This window comes from Agelaius phoeniceus, chromosome Z, assembly GCF_051311805.1.
Source record: "Agelaius phoeniceus isolate bAgePho1 chromosome Z, bAgePho1.hap1, whole genome shotgun sequence".
NCBI classification, from domain to species: domain Eukaryota; kingdom Metazoa; phylum Chordata; class Aves; order Passeriformes; family Icteridae; genus Agelaius; species Agelaius phoeniceus.
The window spans coordinates 56,368,400-56,383,536 of record NC_135303.1 but is presented as its reverse complement, the minus strand read 5'-3'; the positions used below and the strand labels follow the sequence as shown (position 1 = coordinate 56,383,536).

The 15,137-nt window shown below is 37.8% G+C and overlaps 1 long non-coding RNA gene across 2 annotated transcripts in view; it reads left to right on the top strand.

Moving 5' to 3' along the window:
• The first annotated feature begins 348 nt into the window (after positions 1-348).
• Positions 349-15,137, top strand: part of LOC143692168 (uncharacterized) — a 102,325-nt gene continuing 87,536 nt past the window's right edge. Inside the window, exons 1-2 of one of the 2 annotated variants that reach the window (XR_013180019.1) lie at positions 349-472; positions 1,096-1,132. This is a non-coding gene — a long non-coding RNA (uncharacterized LOC143692168). The remainder of the gene's footprint in view (positions 473-1,095; positions 1,133-15,137) is intronic. The other variant, XR_013180020.1, reaches the window with a different exon arrangement.

The following is a 15,137-nucleotide window of genomic DNA, read 5'->3' as shown; positions in this document are numbered from 1 at the left end:
TGGTCACCTGCTAAGCCAGTTAGAGACAGGTTTTAAATAACCATATTCCATGAAGGTAAATATGAACCATACACACTGTCAATATGTGTGACAGGATAGTCGGGTCTTCCCTTCACCCTCCCTGCCCCACACACCACCTCTTGCTTTGTGATTGTCTCCAGCAGGCAATGTGATTTGGCCTTAGGTAAGAACACTCGGTGGGAGTTGTGCTAAGATGAGAACACTGGGTAGGAATTTCAGGATGAGCTGTCTGGATGCTCACTTAATGAATGCATTCCGGAGATGGAGAAGCTGTGTTGATCAAGGTTGACATGGTAACACATCAGCCTGCAAAAGGATATAAAATGCTGCTGGAGTCCGACAAAATGGTTTTCCAAGGCTGCAGTCAGCTTTTAGGTGGATCCCGTCCCTGGCAGGGACGCCTGCATTGTACATCCAACCTGAGGACAGGGAAACACTCAATTTTGGGAGGGTAAGTGAAACCTAGCTATATGTGGAGATAAAATTCTTAACTATATAGGTGCTATGTTGCTTTGTGATTGTACATTCTGAAAGGCCAAAGACCGTGAACCTGCCCATTTCTAGCTGAACCTGCTTATATTATAACCCTTAAGACATGGTTATACTATAAACTTCATTGACTATACTGAGATACTGTATTAGCAATAAATCTAATCATAATCATCCACAAAATCAGTATCATACTTCTCACGTCTGACCAAGAGTCTACTGTTCTTCCATGTCAAACCAATTTCAACCATTACAGTTTTATGGGAGTTCTTTGGTGGACATGTCAACATACATACACACAGAAGCAGTTAGATTTTTGGCTTGCTGGATTGTTTTGGTTTGTTAACCTTTTTACTTTCAGATTTTTCAAATGTTTACAACTACCCAGAAGCAGCTAATAGGTTTGTGTTTCATTTTCTGGGTGTGCTTCTTTGAAATGTGTATAATACCAGCTTGTAAGAAGTCAGAAATTCTGAATGTTTCTACAGGTGAATCATGAAGAAATAAGTAATTTTGTGGGTAAGAGGAGTTCCACTCAATATGCACAAAAATAAGAGTAGTGGTTTCATTTTTTTGTCATTTCAGATTATACTATCACAAGTATAACACGGACTCTGGAAAGGTAACACATAATTTGATCTCCTACTTCTTCTACTCCCAAATTCAATTTCTGTATTAGAATTTGAAGATGACTGTAGTGAAACATCGATCCAGAAATATATCAGTGTGTTTCATTTAGTAGCTATTCCTTAATGTATCCTGTGATGATATCTGCTTACAGCATTGTTTACACACTAAACTAGCTGAGATTAAAATAAAATAGTCTTTCAAAACAATTTGATTAAAGCAATAAAAATCTAATTCAACATAAATCGTGAGTTAGCAAACTGACTTTGGGTGTTTTCCAGTAGGTCTCTTTAAGCACAGCTGGCTTCATATCATCAAGAAATGGTGATGTCTTTATTGAGTTGACCTGCTATAAAAGAGTGTCAGACTTGTTTATTACACCTTTTTTAGAAGAGTTTCATTCTTTCATTCTACTGAAACAAAATGTGTTTAGACTAAATAGTGTGCTAAACATGAAGTAGGCATGCAAATATTTCAGAGTCCTGACCCAGATTACCAATTCAAATAAATCAGTGTTACCCAATAAATAAACTAAGTGTGCTTAGGCAAGGATTTGCTTTGATTTAACTAGGTCTTTTAAAAGGCAATTATAGTTAGTGTAACTTTTCATATGGTCACCAACCTACACTGCCTTAAGTCCATTTGTTCATTTGCTTGAAATATCAGAGGAGAAGAATCAATTAAGGTGGATTTCTATATGGAGGGAAATAGCATGGATAATTGGCAGATTTTATTACAGGAAGAGCAGCTATATTCATGCAGGTACATGTATCTTTCTTCCTACATGTCACCTAAAATTAAAAGATGTCAAAGCAGTTAGCTGAATTCTACTCCATACCTCTACCACACCCTTAGCTGTGGTGTCTGAATGCTGGGATGAAAGGCAAATGTCTTTGTCTTAAAAGTTTAATTTGCAGAAGTGATGAATGATACGATTACTTCCTTATTAGAGTTACAGTCTGAAACATTTCCAGACAGCCTGATTTTCAGAATATGCTGAGCACCTAACCTTTGAAAATCAGATTTTCTTATTTGACATTCAAACCGTAATTATTCACAGTCTTGGATAGCTTTGAAAACATATCTCCTTTCTGCAGCTAACAAAAGTTAAGGGCCTTAGATATGACAGAGAAATACAATCAGCCATAAACTTGTTATTGTGCCAATAACAGGCATTAAAGTATTGAGATGGGAGATCTAAGTAACAACATAACATAGTAGCTGTAGTTTTCAGGTGAATTATTAAATATGTATAAAATATGTAAATATTTTTTTGATGTATCAAAATACACTGAGCCACCAGCTGTCTGCAGTTGCGTTGCAAATGGGTATTGTGTTCTTCCTACAAACAGCAATCATTCTGTGTGTGGATTTTAGGTGAGCTCTTTCTGCTTGCTGAGGCGACTGGTCTTTTCAAAGTTCTGCACGAGGGATGGATCAGTTCTAGGATGACTGTGAAGATGAGACTAAAGTTGTTACTTTGAGGGAAATGGTTAGCAACAGTGGCACTCTGGAGATTTTCCAATCTCTGGGAACTAAGTTGTATGCTAGTATCATGCTGTTTTCTGGAGCCAGACCCAATATCCACAGTTGGATAGCCCAAACACGTCCAGAGAGTTACAGATATTACACATTAGAGATGGAAAAGAAGCTTTGGAACATTCTCCATTCCTATTGCAAGATTATGCAGTCAGTGTGAGATTAGTCATTGTGTTAAATTTTCCAGTAGTTAATTTTGATCTATTTTTAAATGTCCTAGGTGATAAGTTTAGGGGTTTCTATCACCTTCTTTCAAAAGATTTCTTTGTTTGGAAACATGTCTTATATCTGATGTAAAATTACCAATTTTAGCTATGATTGTTCATGGCTGTATTTCATTTTCCCACCCAGGTATCTTTCTAAAATTATTAATTCCTGTGTATTCATAAAATTAATTACCAGGGTAATGACTGATACCCATGCCACTTCAGTTCATTAAACTGCATCTCTTTGTGTAGCATTGCCTCATTACTTGTGTCAAATGTGTGTATTCAGACACTATACTGAAGCAAACTAGGGTTAGGTTTTAGTATAACAATGTTGCAAATATTCTTGTAAAATCAAGATAATAGCATTTAAATTTGCTTCATTTTGTTCTAACATCAGCTTCATACATTCATCCCACAAATCTGTTTAGTGCCTCCTTCTTTCTGCTGTTCACAGCCTTTACCCCATTCTGGATACTCTACTTGTGCTTATGGGCTACAAGCTGCATAAAAAATTAGAAACAGTGGAAAAGATACTTTGTAGATTAAGACATCTTGTGGGGAAAACAGCCTTACAAGTTTATATCCAGTCTTTGCTTTCTACTTTTGGCATTTGCTTCTCTAAATTTAACCATAAAAGAGAAAATTCCCTATTACCTGCTTGCCTTTTTCTTAAGGTACAAGTTGGTTTTCTTCCAGCAAAAGTCTGAATTAAGTTCACAGAAGACTTGCTTTTGTTATGTTTGTTTCATACCAGTGGGAACATGCTATAGACATGCCGTAGAGTTGAGGTTTTGCAATACACCCATGGTACCTCTTTTGGGATTGCAAAGCTGGTCCTGCTTTAAAACTTCTTGTAATACCTTGTTCAAGGGATATCTGTATTTCATAGTTGGTTTTAACCTAAATTTAACCTAACATATATAACTGCATTAGACATGGAGGCTTTTTGACAGAAAAGTGGGATCATTAACTAGTTGCTCTTTTTGGGTTGTGAATTACAGCATGTTATTTGTTATTCAACTCTAGTGAATTCTTGCACACTGAAAAGTTTAGCAGTGTGTTCTGATGTGGAGAATCTGGTGCTTACTGCAAGACAGTGAATTTCCTCACAGGGAGATCAAAGGATCATATATGCACTAGAACTAGTGCCCTTTAAATATTTTCAACATTTTTTGTTCCACTGAGGAATGGTTTCCTTTTTGTGATAACATCTTTATACTTATTTTCCCTATGCCTCCATCTTTTCCCCTGGTATTTTTCCCACTCAGGCCCATTCTTTTTCCCTCTTATTTTTCAGTCCCTGCTCACATTTAGAAAAAAAAAACAGCAGAGGTCTTCTACTTGACCATATTTACTGATACTGCTATGGCCTCTCCAGTTGCCTTTTACCAACTTTCCTAATGGAATTTCCCTTCACAAAATTATTTATTAAAGGTAAAGCATTGTACAAGTGCATACCTAGGTGCAGATGTATGAGAGTTTTTCAGGATCATTTGGGTGGCCATCCTGAAATTTTTCTGTGGATTTGGGAATGTTCCAGAGACCAGAAGTTACAACCAGGTGGAAAATTGCAGCCTGAATGACACACTACAGATGTGCATGGCTCAGAGCAGATAGTTCAGAGAAAGCCATTTGAATGAATCCACATGAAGTGTTTAGTGAATTATTAAAGAATGTGGCAAAATATAAGTTTGCTTGCACATCATTTGAGAACAAAAAATGGGTCAAAAACTGTCAAACAAGAAGCTTGTTGTGAACAGTTCAGGCAGTATTAGGCTCCTTTTAGGTGGAATGTGACCCTGCTCACCCTGAAGTGTGAGTTAGACCTTTGATGTTCAAGGGGATTCCGAATTAGGCAGACATAGTTCATCCAGCCTGAGACAGTAGCATGTAAGTGCCTGGTGCAAACTCTCCCTTCAGTTCAACCAGGCCTGGTTTGAAACCAGCCTTGAAACATACAAGTTCTAGTAAAATATTTTGAAGAAATGGTCAACAGTTGACCAAAAGAGAAATTGCACATTTCTCCTCCCTTCTTCCTTGTTTTTGAACAAGTAACTAGCAGGTATTGAACTATCATTTTCATCTTTAGCATGCTCACTTTTATTGTGGTGGATCACTTAGCAATGAATAAAACATCTTTCATTTTTACATATATTGATTTGACAACTCAGCAAAAGAGCAAGTTGAGTTTATTTCAGAATACATGAATGTTGTACGGAAAATGTTCTGATCACAGGTGAAAAGCATCATAATTGTTCTCCACTTTAGGCCTTTCAGATTCAGTGTAATCCCAGTAATATTTATGTCTGCAGGATGTCTCTTGATGGGAGAATTTCCACTATATAGACACAGCTATGTAATAAATAAGTTAATGTTCTCAGACTGCCCATCTGAAAAGGCACAGAATACAATTTTCATTTCTTCTGAAATAGGTAGCATTTATTGTCATTATGGATGAAAATCACCCTGTACAAACAAACAGCCAGAACAAAAGTCCTCTTCCCACAACTACAATTGAAGTGCTTAAAACTGGGCACATTTAGGGTTGAAGAGGAGTTTCTATGTATCCCATCTATGTCTGGAAAGATTTTATTGAAGGAATCAGGTCTTTGTCCTTAAGAAAAACTGGTGGAGATGAGTTTTTTTTGTTGAACTTGCCCTGAAAACTGTGAGGGGAAAACTCTGGTCCACATTGGCAATGTGATGAAAATCCAGTGGCAGCTGTGTAGAATCATAGGAATCATTTTCATCAGCAAGTATTGTCCTGCAATTTGCGTCAATATTTCTCCAGGAATGTAAAGCTATTAGTCATATCTCTGAAGGCTTTCTCCCCTTGAATAGCACTGGATTATTTTTATCTGCCATAGATTTTTTAACTGAAATACATTGAACAAAACAAAACTCAACAAAAGAAAATTATTAGAGCTGTTTTGTATTTGCAAAATTAAAAATGTATGGTATTTTTACCTCAAAAATTCAAATTATTGAAATGTAGTGTTGTTTAGGAGGACAGAGCCTTCTCTTTAATTCAGCTTAAGAGGTAGTGTACAAGGTCATTCATTTAGAAATGGGGTAATTTCCTGTAATTTCCTAAGTTTTGTTTTGTAAAGGTAGGAAAAACAGAAATATCAGAAAGCCTTCTATGATTCATAAAGCATACTGTGTTTTCTGAACCATCAGGAACACAGTCCTCTCAGTGCCCTTTCCTTGCTCTCAACCCCAAGTAATCTATTGGCCACTGCTACTCTTATCAGATTGCTTATCTGTGGAGTGAGCTAGTCCTGTTCCAGGAACAAATTCTTGTGCTTTATAAGGTCAAGTGAAATAAGGTTTGATGACCAAATTTTGATCTTTCTTCATTGTAGATCATGAGAAAGTGTACTGATTTTCATCAGTGAGAATCCTTAATTGGACCCCAGGTCTCCAGTGATTGCTTTGTAGTGTCATAAATAACCTGTGATCCACTTTTGAGGTCACAGAAACATCTGTGTATGTTCGGTTCTGTTGTGTTTCTCTCTAAATTTGGCTTTATATAATTATAACAGAATAACATGCTTTGGGCACCTTTCCTTTTTTGACCTGTAAAAGGCTAATAAAGCATTAAGGCTGTTTTATAACATGGTGAGTTCTATTTTGCAGTGTTTCATTAGCCACAAATCCACAACTCACCTTCAGGAATTCCGGATGACAGACTAAAGGTATTTTTGCAGCTGTTCTATGGGACCTCGTGAAAGTCCTGTTCCCTTTAAAGGAAAAAAAACCTTGACCTTTTTATAAATCAGTCCTTTTAACAGGCCTCCATAAAGCAAGACTCATCTCTGCTAAATCTGAGTACTGACCATTTTATCCATATGCCTGTGGATAGTTCAAATATCATCTCTGTTGTAAAATATTTTTTCTGTAGGATTGAATGAAGCGAACTCCTTCAAATAGGATATAATATGCTCCAAAATGCTTTGAATGGCTGCTCACTTAATAAAACATGGCCTAAAGCAATACTATCTTCTGACTATTATATGGTGTTTCATGAGTTGACTTTTAAATTGAATTCCCTGCCATCTTTATGTACCAGCGAACATCTTGAAAAAATCAAGCTACAAATAGTGACTGTTTTCTAAAGGTCAAAGAAATTGTAAGGAAAAAAAAAAACCAAAAAAAAACCCAAGTCTTTTCTGAAAAGAAATATTCAGGAAGCCCTGAATATTTATATACTGATATCATCTTTAGACCTCCAGGGTGTTTCAGAGTACAGACAGATACAGTTTTTAATAAAAATGTTTTCCAAACTGAAGTTCATTTCTCTTTTCAGATATATAAAAAGAGATTATTTTCCCAACTCATACTTCTTTGTTTGAGTTTTAATAGTTAATGTTTGGTTCTTTTCCAAAACAATTTTCTGTCCATTTTTAAAGTGCTAAGGCTTGGAATATAGAACTGCCAAGGACTGTTTGGTAAAACACATGCTACTTGCCTGCAAGGTAGTGGAAGGGAATAGATGGTTCGTTTGAAATGATCTCTGTTTGCATGACTATGTTTTAGTACATGCTAGCTGGTGAGAAAATCCATGTTCTATACTGCTATTTTAAAAGTGCAGTTGGTTTACCCAGTATTAAGTCAGTGTGCAGATGACTGTTCATCTGCTCCCAATATTCTTATGACAGTCCTCTGGTTTTCAACCTTACCAGGATATACCAGCATCTATTGTTCATGTCATACCATATATCTATTTGCAGAGATATATATATATCTGGCCTTGCTCAGCATTATTCCATTTACATCTGTGCACTGTATCTCTGTACCATATTTTCTATGGCTGAGACATAAGAAGAACTGCTTCTGCTTGCTATCTGGGAAGAACTGAAAGATCACTAGCAGGAAGTATTTCCAAAAACATAACTAATGGACTTGGACAGTCATCCAAAGGTCTGTAGAATGCAATCACAAATGACATCTTTCTCTAAAGAGTACAAGGCCAGGTGTAAGGTGAAGAAGCAAAGAATATGAAGTCCTTGAATAATATCCAATGCAAACAGATGCAGGTATAACCCTGTCTTGGCCTTTAGTAACCTGCCAAGAATTGGGCAGTGATGTGATGAGAGAGTGTGAGACAAGACAGTGACAAAGTGGCAATGCACACTTCACAGCAATAGTCTCATAGGCCATCCTCTCAGTTCAGGTCAGCTCTCTTCTCATTGGTAGTGGGAAGCTGGATTTTCAAATGGAAGCAGCCATATGTTTCTGCATTGCTACTGGAGAATTGCTCCTGTGCTCACATGGGTGGACTGAGCTCAGTGGCTTGGTAGCTGGCACAGGAACTGTCTTCCACAACCAAAGGTGTATGGTAATCACCATTTAGGCACAGGTGCTATCATCATAGAATTAAGCCTTTGTCTGTGTTGAGTGGACACAATGGCAAGCAAAACAATATGGACTGTAAGATATCATAGCTTTTGGAGGATTTACGAATTTGAATCCTGTCACACACTGTCAGTTGTGTTCTACATTGTCCATAACGACCAGCCAGGCAAAATCCCAGATATTGTGTGTGCCCATAGCAGAACACAGGAGTATTGAATACACAATCTGATTCCTTAAGGCTGAGTGCAGAGGCAGAAGAGCTGTTTGCATTGTGACTGTAATTACTTAAATTGTCCTTCCATCTAGTAGGGAGACCAAGACAGGTGCTAAATGGGACTTGGACAAGCTCCATGTGAACCACATGTTCATGCACCATGGCTTCAGCAGAAAAGTGGCTGTGTGGCTTCAAGAAGCAGCAATTTGTATAAGAGAAAAGGAAGAGAGCCTCATTTGCAGGCACTTAAAATGTAAGCTTTCAGGGCTCTGCAGTTTGTGCAATTGACAAGAAGCATAGGTTAGTGGAATTCTATTTCCAAGACTTCAGGCTTTGTGTGCACTTCCACAGGCGCATAGAAAGACTAAGGTATTTTAGGTAGCACCCAGAGGCGGAACTGGGAGCAGGGGAAAAAATTTAGGAAGGCAAATACAATTCTCACCTTGGAGAAAATCACTAGAGGGTGACAGAAGCTTTGTGTCAGTGTTTCAATCTTAGACCAGGGAAAACTAGTGAATATGTGGCAGGGAGAAAGGCTCAATTTCAGAAATGTGGGCTATGGGTTGCCTGTTTGCATTTTGTCCAAAAAAGAATGGGACTGGAGGTATTTTTTATACACTGGCTCGGATTTTCCTAGGCATTTATTGAACTTGGGTTTGAAAGGAAGCAGTAAAAATTAAATATCTGATTTATCAAAGAGAGTCTATACAACAAATTAACCTTGGAAGAAGAATGTTGTCTCTGCCTTGAGGCAAATGGGGTGCAGAGGATTGAGCACAAAGGATTCTTTGCTAGGTTCTTCAGCCTAACAATAAAAAAATAAAGCAATGAAAACAATGCTGAACCCTCTCATCTGTCCTTCAGAACAAAGTGGTGTAAAAGAAGGAAAGCTCATGCTAGTGGAAATCTCTAGGTGACGCTGATTTATGTTCGCATAAAGACTTGACTGTAGCATTCCAGATCCATGCACAGACTTGACAGGTAAAAATCACAGTATAATTTGTGACTCCTAAGAACAAATTAATTAATGCAATAAAACTTAATGTTTTCTCAGAAATTACATGAGATTAAATGAGATGAGTGAGATGGGGAAGAGTGAAGGAGAGGAAGGAGCAGAGTTGTTCTAGTTTGTACCTACATCCTGTCCAACTTGTCAGTTTTCACTTCCTCATCCCTGGCTTCAGAGTTCCTTAGTAACTTTTCTTTTCATTCCTCTCCAATCTGTCCAAGATCCACGATGATGTCCTCTTTCAACTTCCTTAATCTGTGCCACTGTCACTTTCCCATTGCATTTATGTACAACACTCATTAAGGAATAAACGTACCATACATACATAACAAACTCATTAAAGAATAAATGTACCATACATTCCATGTCAGTGTCTTCATTTGTAGCCCTTGCTCTTTTTCTTTCATAGTTCCTTTTTTGTTATCATTTATGCAGATGAAAAATTTCCTCAAGAAAATGTTCTATTGTGATATTTTCACATTGTCTGTAGCAAAGTGTCAAAAGAGTGGGATGTGAAAAAAATGCAGGAAAAGAATGACAAGCCATAGTATAAAGCTCCAAATAAATAGATGCAGATTATTTTCTGCACAGAGTCGGAAGCTGGTATTCTGCTTAGCATCTATCTCCTATTCCACATTTCATAAGCAGATGTGTTACCTACAGCTGCAGTTTCTGAGTGCTTCCCATTATAAGGCCTGTTCTTATGATTGGTGCTAAATTTGCCAAATTGCTTTAATTTTTCAGACCGAAAGATTTTCATTCTGGGTATCATCTTCAAATTGAATTTAGAATGTCTTTGGAGTAAATAAAGTATGGCATTTATGTTTAAGTTAATTTATTTTCAGGTGACTCACCAATTCTACAATTTCAAGCAAGACCTTAAGGAAGAAGGCATGTTACCCTCATGGCAGAAAGACTGTGCTCTTTGGTTCTTTTTCTTTCTTGCGTGGAGCATGCAAAACACTCAAACACTACTTACATATTTGGTCAGGTTTTATGGGGGGCTTTTGATTTAGTTTGGTTAGTCGGTTCATGGGTTTTTGGTTGGTTTTTTGGTTTTGTTGTTGTGGGGGTTTTTGTTTGTTTGTTTGTTTGTTTTTTAAATAAATCAGCAGAAACTGAAGAATTAGGTAGATATTTTTACCACAGAGTCCTTGTCTACTGACTAGAGCCCACAGGAGACCAGCAGGATCTGTGTACAATTTTTCTCCCCTCAAATTATGCTTTTGGGTCATCATTTGACTCTTTTGAGTAGGAATTTGCAACAAAAGAAGGGTTAGTTTCCTCTTTAAGGCAGAGGATATCTTCTTCAGCCACTGGATTGTTTCTCTATGTCTTCTGCTGGACGACCATTTGAGTCAGTCCCTTCTTGCATGGCCATTAGACAAATAATTATCCAAGAAACACATCTGCAGGCAGGTTTTCAGAATGGCTGGGAGAACACAGGAGTGAGTAAAACTGATTGCAGATGCCCCATACAGGCAGCATGCAGTCAGGTTTTAGGTATGCCAAAAATCAAACACCAGCCACTTTTTTTTGATAAATATGCTGTTCTTTTTTCAGTACTTAATACTCCCAGGCTGGGGGGTGGAAATGGAGGTCACTGAGCCTGCTAGTGGTCTAGCAAAGGCATGCTAAAAGCATCCCTAAAGCAGCTAAGAGGGAGTGAGTACTTGTGCATCCAGTGCAGAAGCTTAAGAAAATTGTATCAAATAAATTGGGAGCCCACTTGAGAATTGGGAATGTTGGAAACAAATAGAGATAAGCCATCTGCTTATCAAGAGGAACACAGCTAGGCTGGGTAAGAGAGAGATTTATGTGGCTGCGTGGTAGTTTATATGGGTTGAACAAACAGCATTAAAATTGGGAACCCTTGCAACTTCTCATTCCTGATTCTTGAAAGCTTGATTTTCCAACCACGACAATCTTTTGACATAGGTGTTTAAGAATATATATGTACAGTTTCATTAGCATGTTTGGGATTTGCAGTTTCTGCCATGTATGTTATATAAAAACTCTTTTAAAATACTTTGAAACTTTGAAAAATATTTTCAGGAGCCTGTTCCTTGTGTCTCTTGGCCCATTAAGTTAAGTGCATTTTTTTTCTCTTCCACAAGGAAGAGAAAAATTAAAACTAGTACTTTTAAAACATATCTAAAATAACTTAGGATCACTTGCATGTCTTAAAAAAAATCACTGTTTTAAAGCCCTGTGTCTCAGATTCTACATTTCACTAAGTTGGTCTGCTGGAAAGCTGCTAAAGTTCTTCCTCATTCACTAGGACAATACACACATATGGCTTTAAAACCAGGACAATTTCATAATTTTCAGAATTCATCTTGCCTCTCCTGGACCTCATGCAGGTATAATTTCTGAGGAAATTCCATTTCTTTGGTGGGGGGAGGGAGGAAATACTTCCATGACAGCTTGGCTTTAAAATATAAATGGTGCTATTTGAAGTAGTTTAAGAGCCAGAAATGCCAGACTGAATTGGGGAGACTGATTAATGGGAAGGTGATGCAATCATTACTATGTGATAAATTGCTTGGATATTTCTTTATCAAATGCCCTGCAGTACAATATGTCACACACTTATCACATGCACACACATTGCCTACATATGCACGGACAGATGTCTGTGGGCAGATCTGTGGTAAGCATAAATTGACTGAGATCCTCTGAAATCCCTTCAAGTTCTGGACCTTTGCTGTTTTGTGCCAGTTAAGGACTTGGCCCTTCTTTCTCCATGTATGTTCACTAAGCTGCAGACCAAACCCATAATTATTCCTCCTAGTACGTGTTGCAAATTTCTGGCTCTTATTTGTAAATGAAAAAAACAAATGTTCCAACATGAAACTGGGCTTAGATCCCAGTTTTCAGTCATACTCTCTATTAAACAATGAAGGCTGTTGCATACATCACCTGAGAAGCATTAATCAAATAGTAATAGTGCTGTTGTTTTCCTAAAGAACTTAGGGAAGGTCTTAATTGCATTCACATCTCCTACTGCATCTAGCCTGATGTCCTGTGTCAGTTGCATTAAGATTGAGAAATCCTTACCAGGGATACAGTGCACACAATGGTTACAGTCACTGATGTAATACTGGCGCCAGTAAGCTTTATTTTATTTAAAAAAATACTACTTTCCATGTACTTCAAAATAGTATAGACATAAAATATTTTTTAAAAAAACAGAAGCTCTGTCTGTGTAATTTGATGCTGAGCCTTAGCAAAACAGGCAAAATTCCAAATATTTTCCCCTGCTCAAATGGTTTAAAATATGTTTCCAAGGGTGATTTGGCTGGAGAGGCGACCACTGGGGAATTACAAGCTGAAAAGTTTTATTTTTTTGTGAAGATCTATATTTCTGTGAAGAAACCGCAACTGCTTTTAGAGCTGGCCAGAAGCCAGAAATAAGGTATGCTCAGAAAACATTCACCCTAGTGAACTCTCATTAATGAAGCTAAAAGCAAAAATCATTTTTCTTAAAAGACACTGAGACAAGTCCATTGCAAACAGAATACTCAAACTAGTACGTAAGGCCCCTATACCCTGGAGACTCCTGCCCACATTTCCCCTACTTTGCTTCCTACTCACACCAAATTTTTGCATCAATAACGTGAAGAGTCATTCTTGCACAACTGTTTGCCATACTGGGGCCTCCCTTTGTACTTACCTAGTGTTTTACATATTCAGTAGGAAGTCAGGTCGACTACAGTCATAAGTAATGCATAATTTTGCATTGCCAAGGGAAGTTTAATTTAAAATCTCGTTATAGCCAAATGCTATTTCTGGCAAAAAGAATGTTTGCAACATTGTTGTTTGGACAAATTACACCTATTTTCTTTTTCTTCAGGGTCTGGTCCATGCACCTCTGTAAGGCAGAGGATACTGACAGCTTTCCAGAAATTACCAGTCCCTCTTTCTGCCTTTGTGCTTATGTGTAACAACCATCTGATGCTTTGGAGGACTTGGCTCATGAAAAGCCTGTAAGGAACCCAGTTGGAAGGCACCTGAGCCATCTTCTGTAGGTAGCATCTACACTCTTTGTTTCAGCATCTGGGCTAAGACCTTGGCAGAACTAGCTACATTAATCCTATCTGTGTGCTTGGGCTCCTTCTCTGTAAGCATATTTTCCTAGTCTGGACTAGCACTGCTCGTATTTTCCTAGTCTGCTTAAATCTACACTACAGTGTGTATCACCTTGCTCCAATTAAAAAAAATTATAAACTGGAGCAGCACTTGCCTCCCATCTGTGCCCCAGGGAATCTAAGCTTGGAGCATATGTTGATTTCTGACTGTCAACTTCAGAGGAAAACAATTCTGGTCACTCTTGTTCAGAAATATTCCCACCATTGTGGTCAGGTCTTTTTCACAATAACCTGGTGGTTAAAGATACTGTCTAGGAGCTGGGAGACAGGAACATGCACTTTCTTGTTGGCTGGTTCTCTGGCCTCGTTAATCAGACATACCTCTCTGCATGATAGTGCAGCTTTAACAGGGAAAGTGGGAATGACCTCTCCTCCAGAAACACTTCTCAATTTACTGCCCTCTTAATCATATTTCAGGAAATAGCTACTTTGTGCGGCCTTCTCCCCTACAGTGAAGACTAAAGAGTGGATAAGAAGAAACCTAGTAAATCCTGACCAACATAGCATTTAAGGTAATTCCATGACTGACTTCAGGAGGACTCATGTCCAGCTCTCCCAGGAGAGCAGCACCAACAGTTTTGCTGTCTGTGGTCTGGAGGAGTCAGTACTCAGAACGGATTCATACCTTCAACAGACCAACAATAACCCTAGTCCTGACTTATTATCACTGCAGTTTTAGTGTTCAGTTAACAATGAGTTACTGCATGATAAAAAAGGTGGGGATTATTATATAGACTCTTGGCCTCAGGGAAATGGCATATGCAATTATTGCTGTTCTTTGATCATAGTGCCCTAGGGGTATTGGTACGCACACCAAATTCTGATTATATTTTACAACTTTCTCTGTTCTTTTCCTGTGTCTAATTCCTTTATGAAAGAAAAGACCAGAAAAATTTTTAGCTGTCCAGGGAATAGCCATGGTGCCACAATAAAGATAACAGAATGTTTTGGAGAGGTGATCCATCCTTTTAACAGCCCACAAAGAAAATCCGAGATTTATCATTTGATCAAACATTGAATGACTTTTCATGTGAAATAATTTTATTTTGATTCTCTTAAATTAGCTTATTGAACAGCTGTTTTACTTTATACTTTCAATGCAATGTGTTTTTCTACCACTGTTCTTTCATTTACTTTCATGATTTGTCCCAAATAATATCTGAAAACTGTCCTACTGAGGCTATGTGAAACAAACAAACACCCAAAAAAACCCAACAAAGAAAACTCAACAACAACAAAAAACAAACAACAGTAAGAACTAGCAAAAACATTTTTAAAAGCTACATATGCAAACATTTCCAGGGCATTTAACCATGATGGTGTTTTGAAGCCTGACCCTTGGCAGTCTAATCTCATTAGATCTTCTAGGATAAAGTAGGAAGTCTTTTCTCTGGAGAGTTATTGAATGAGCTCCTCAATTTTCACAAAACTACTGAAATTAGCCCCTTATTTCCATTCTGTGCCACCAGTCTCCTACTCCACAGAGGCAGAGTGACCTGAAGACCAAAATGTGCATGGGA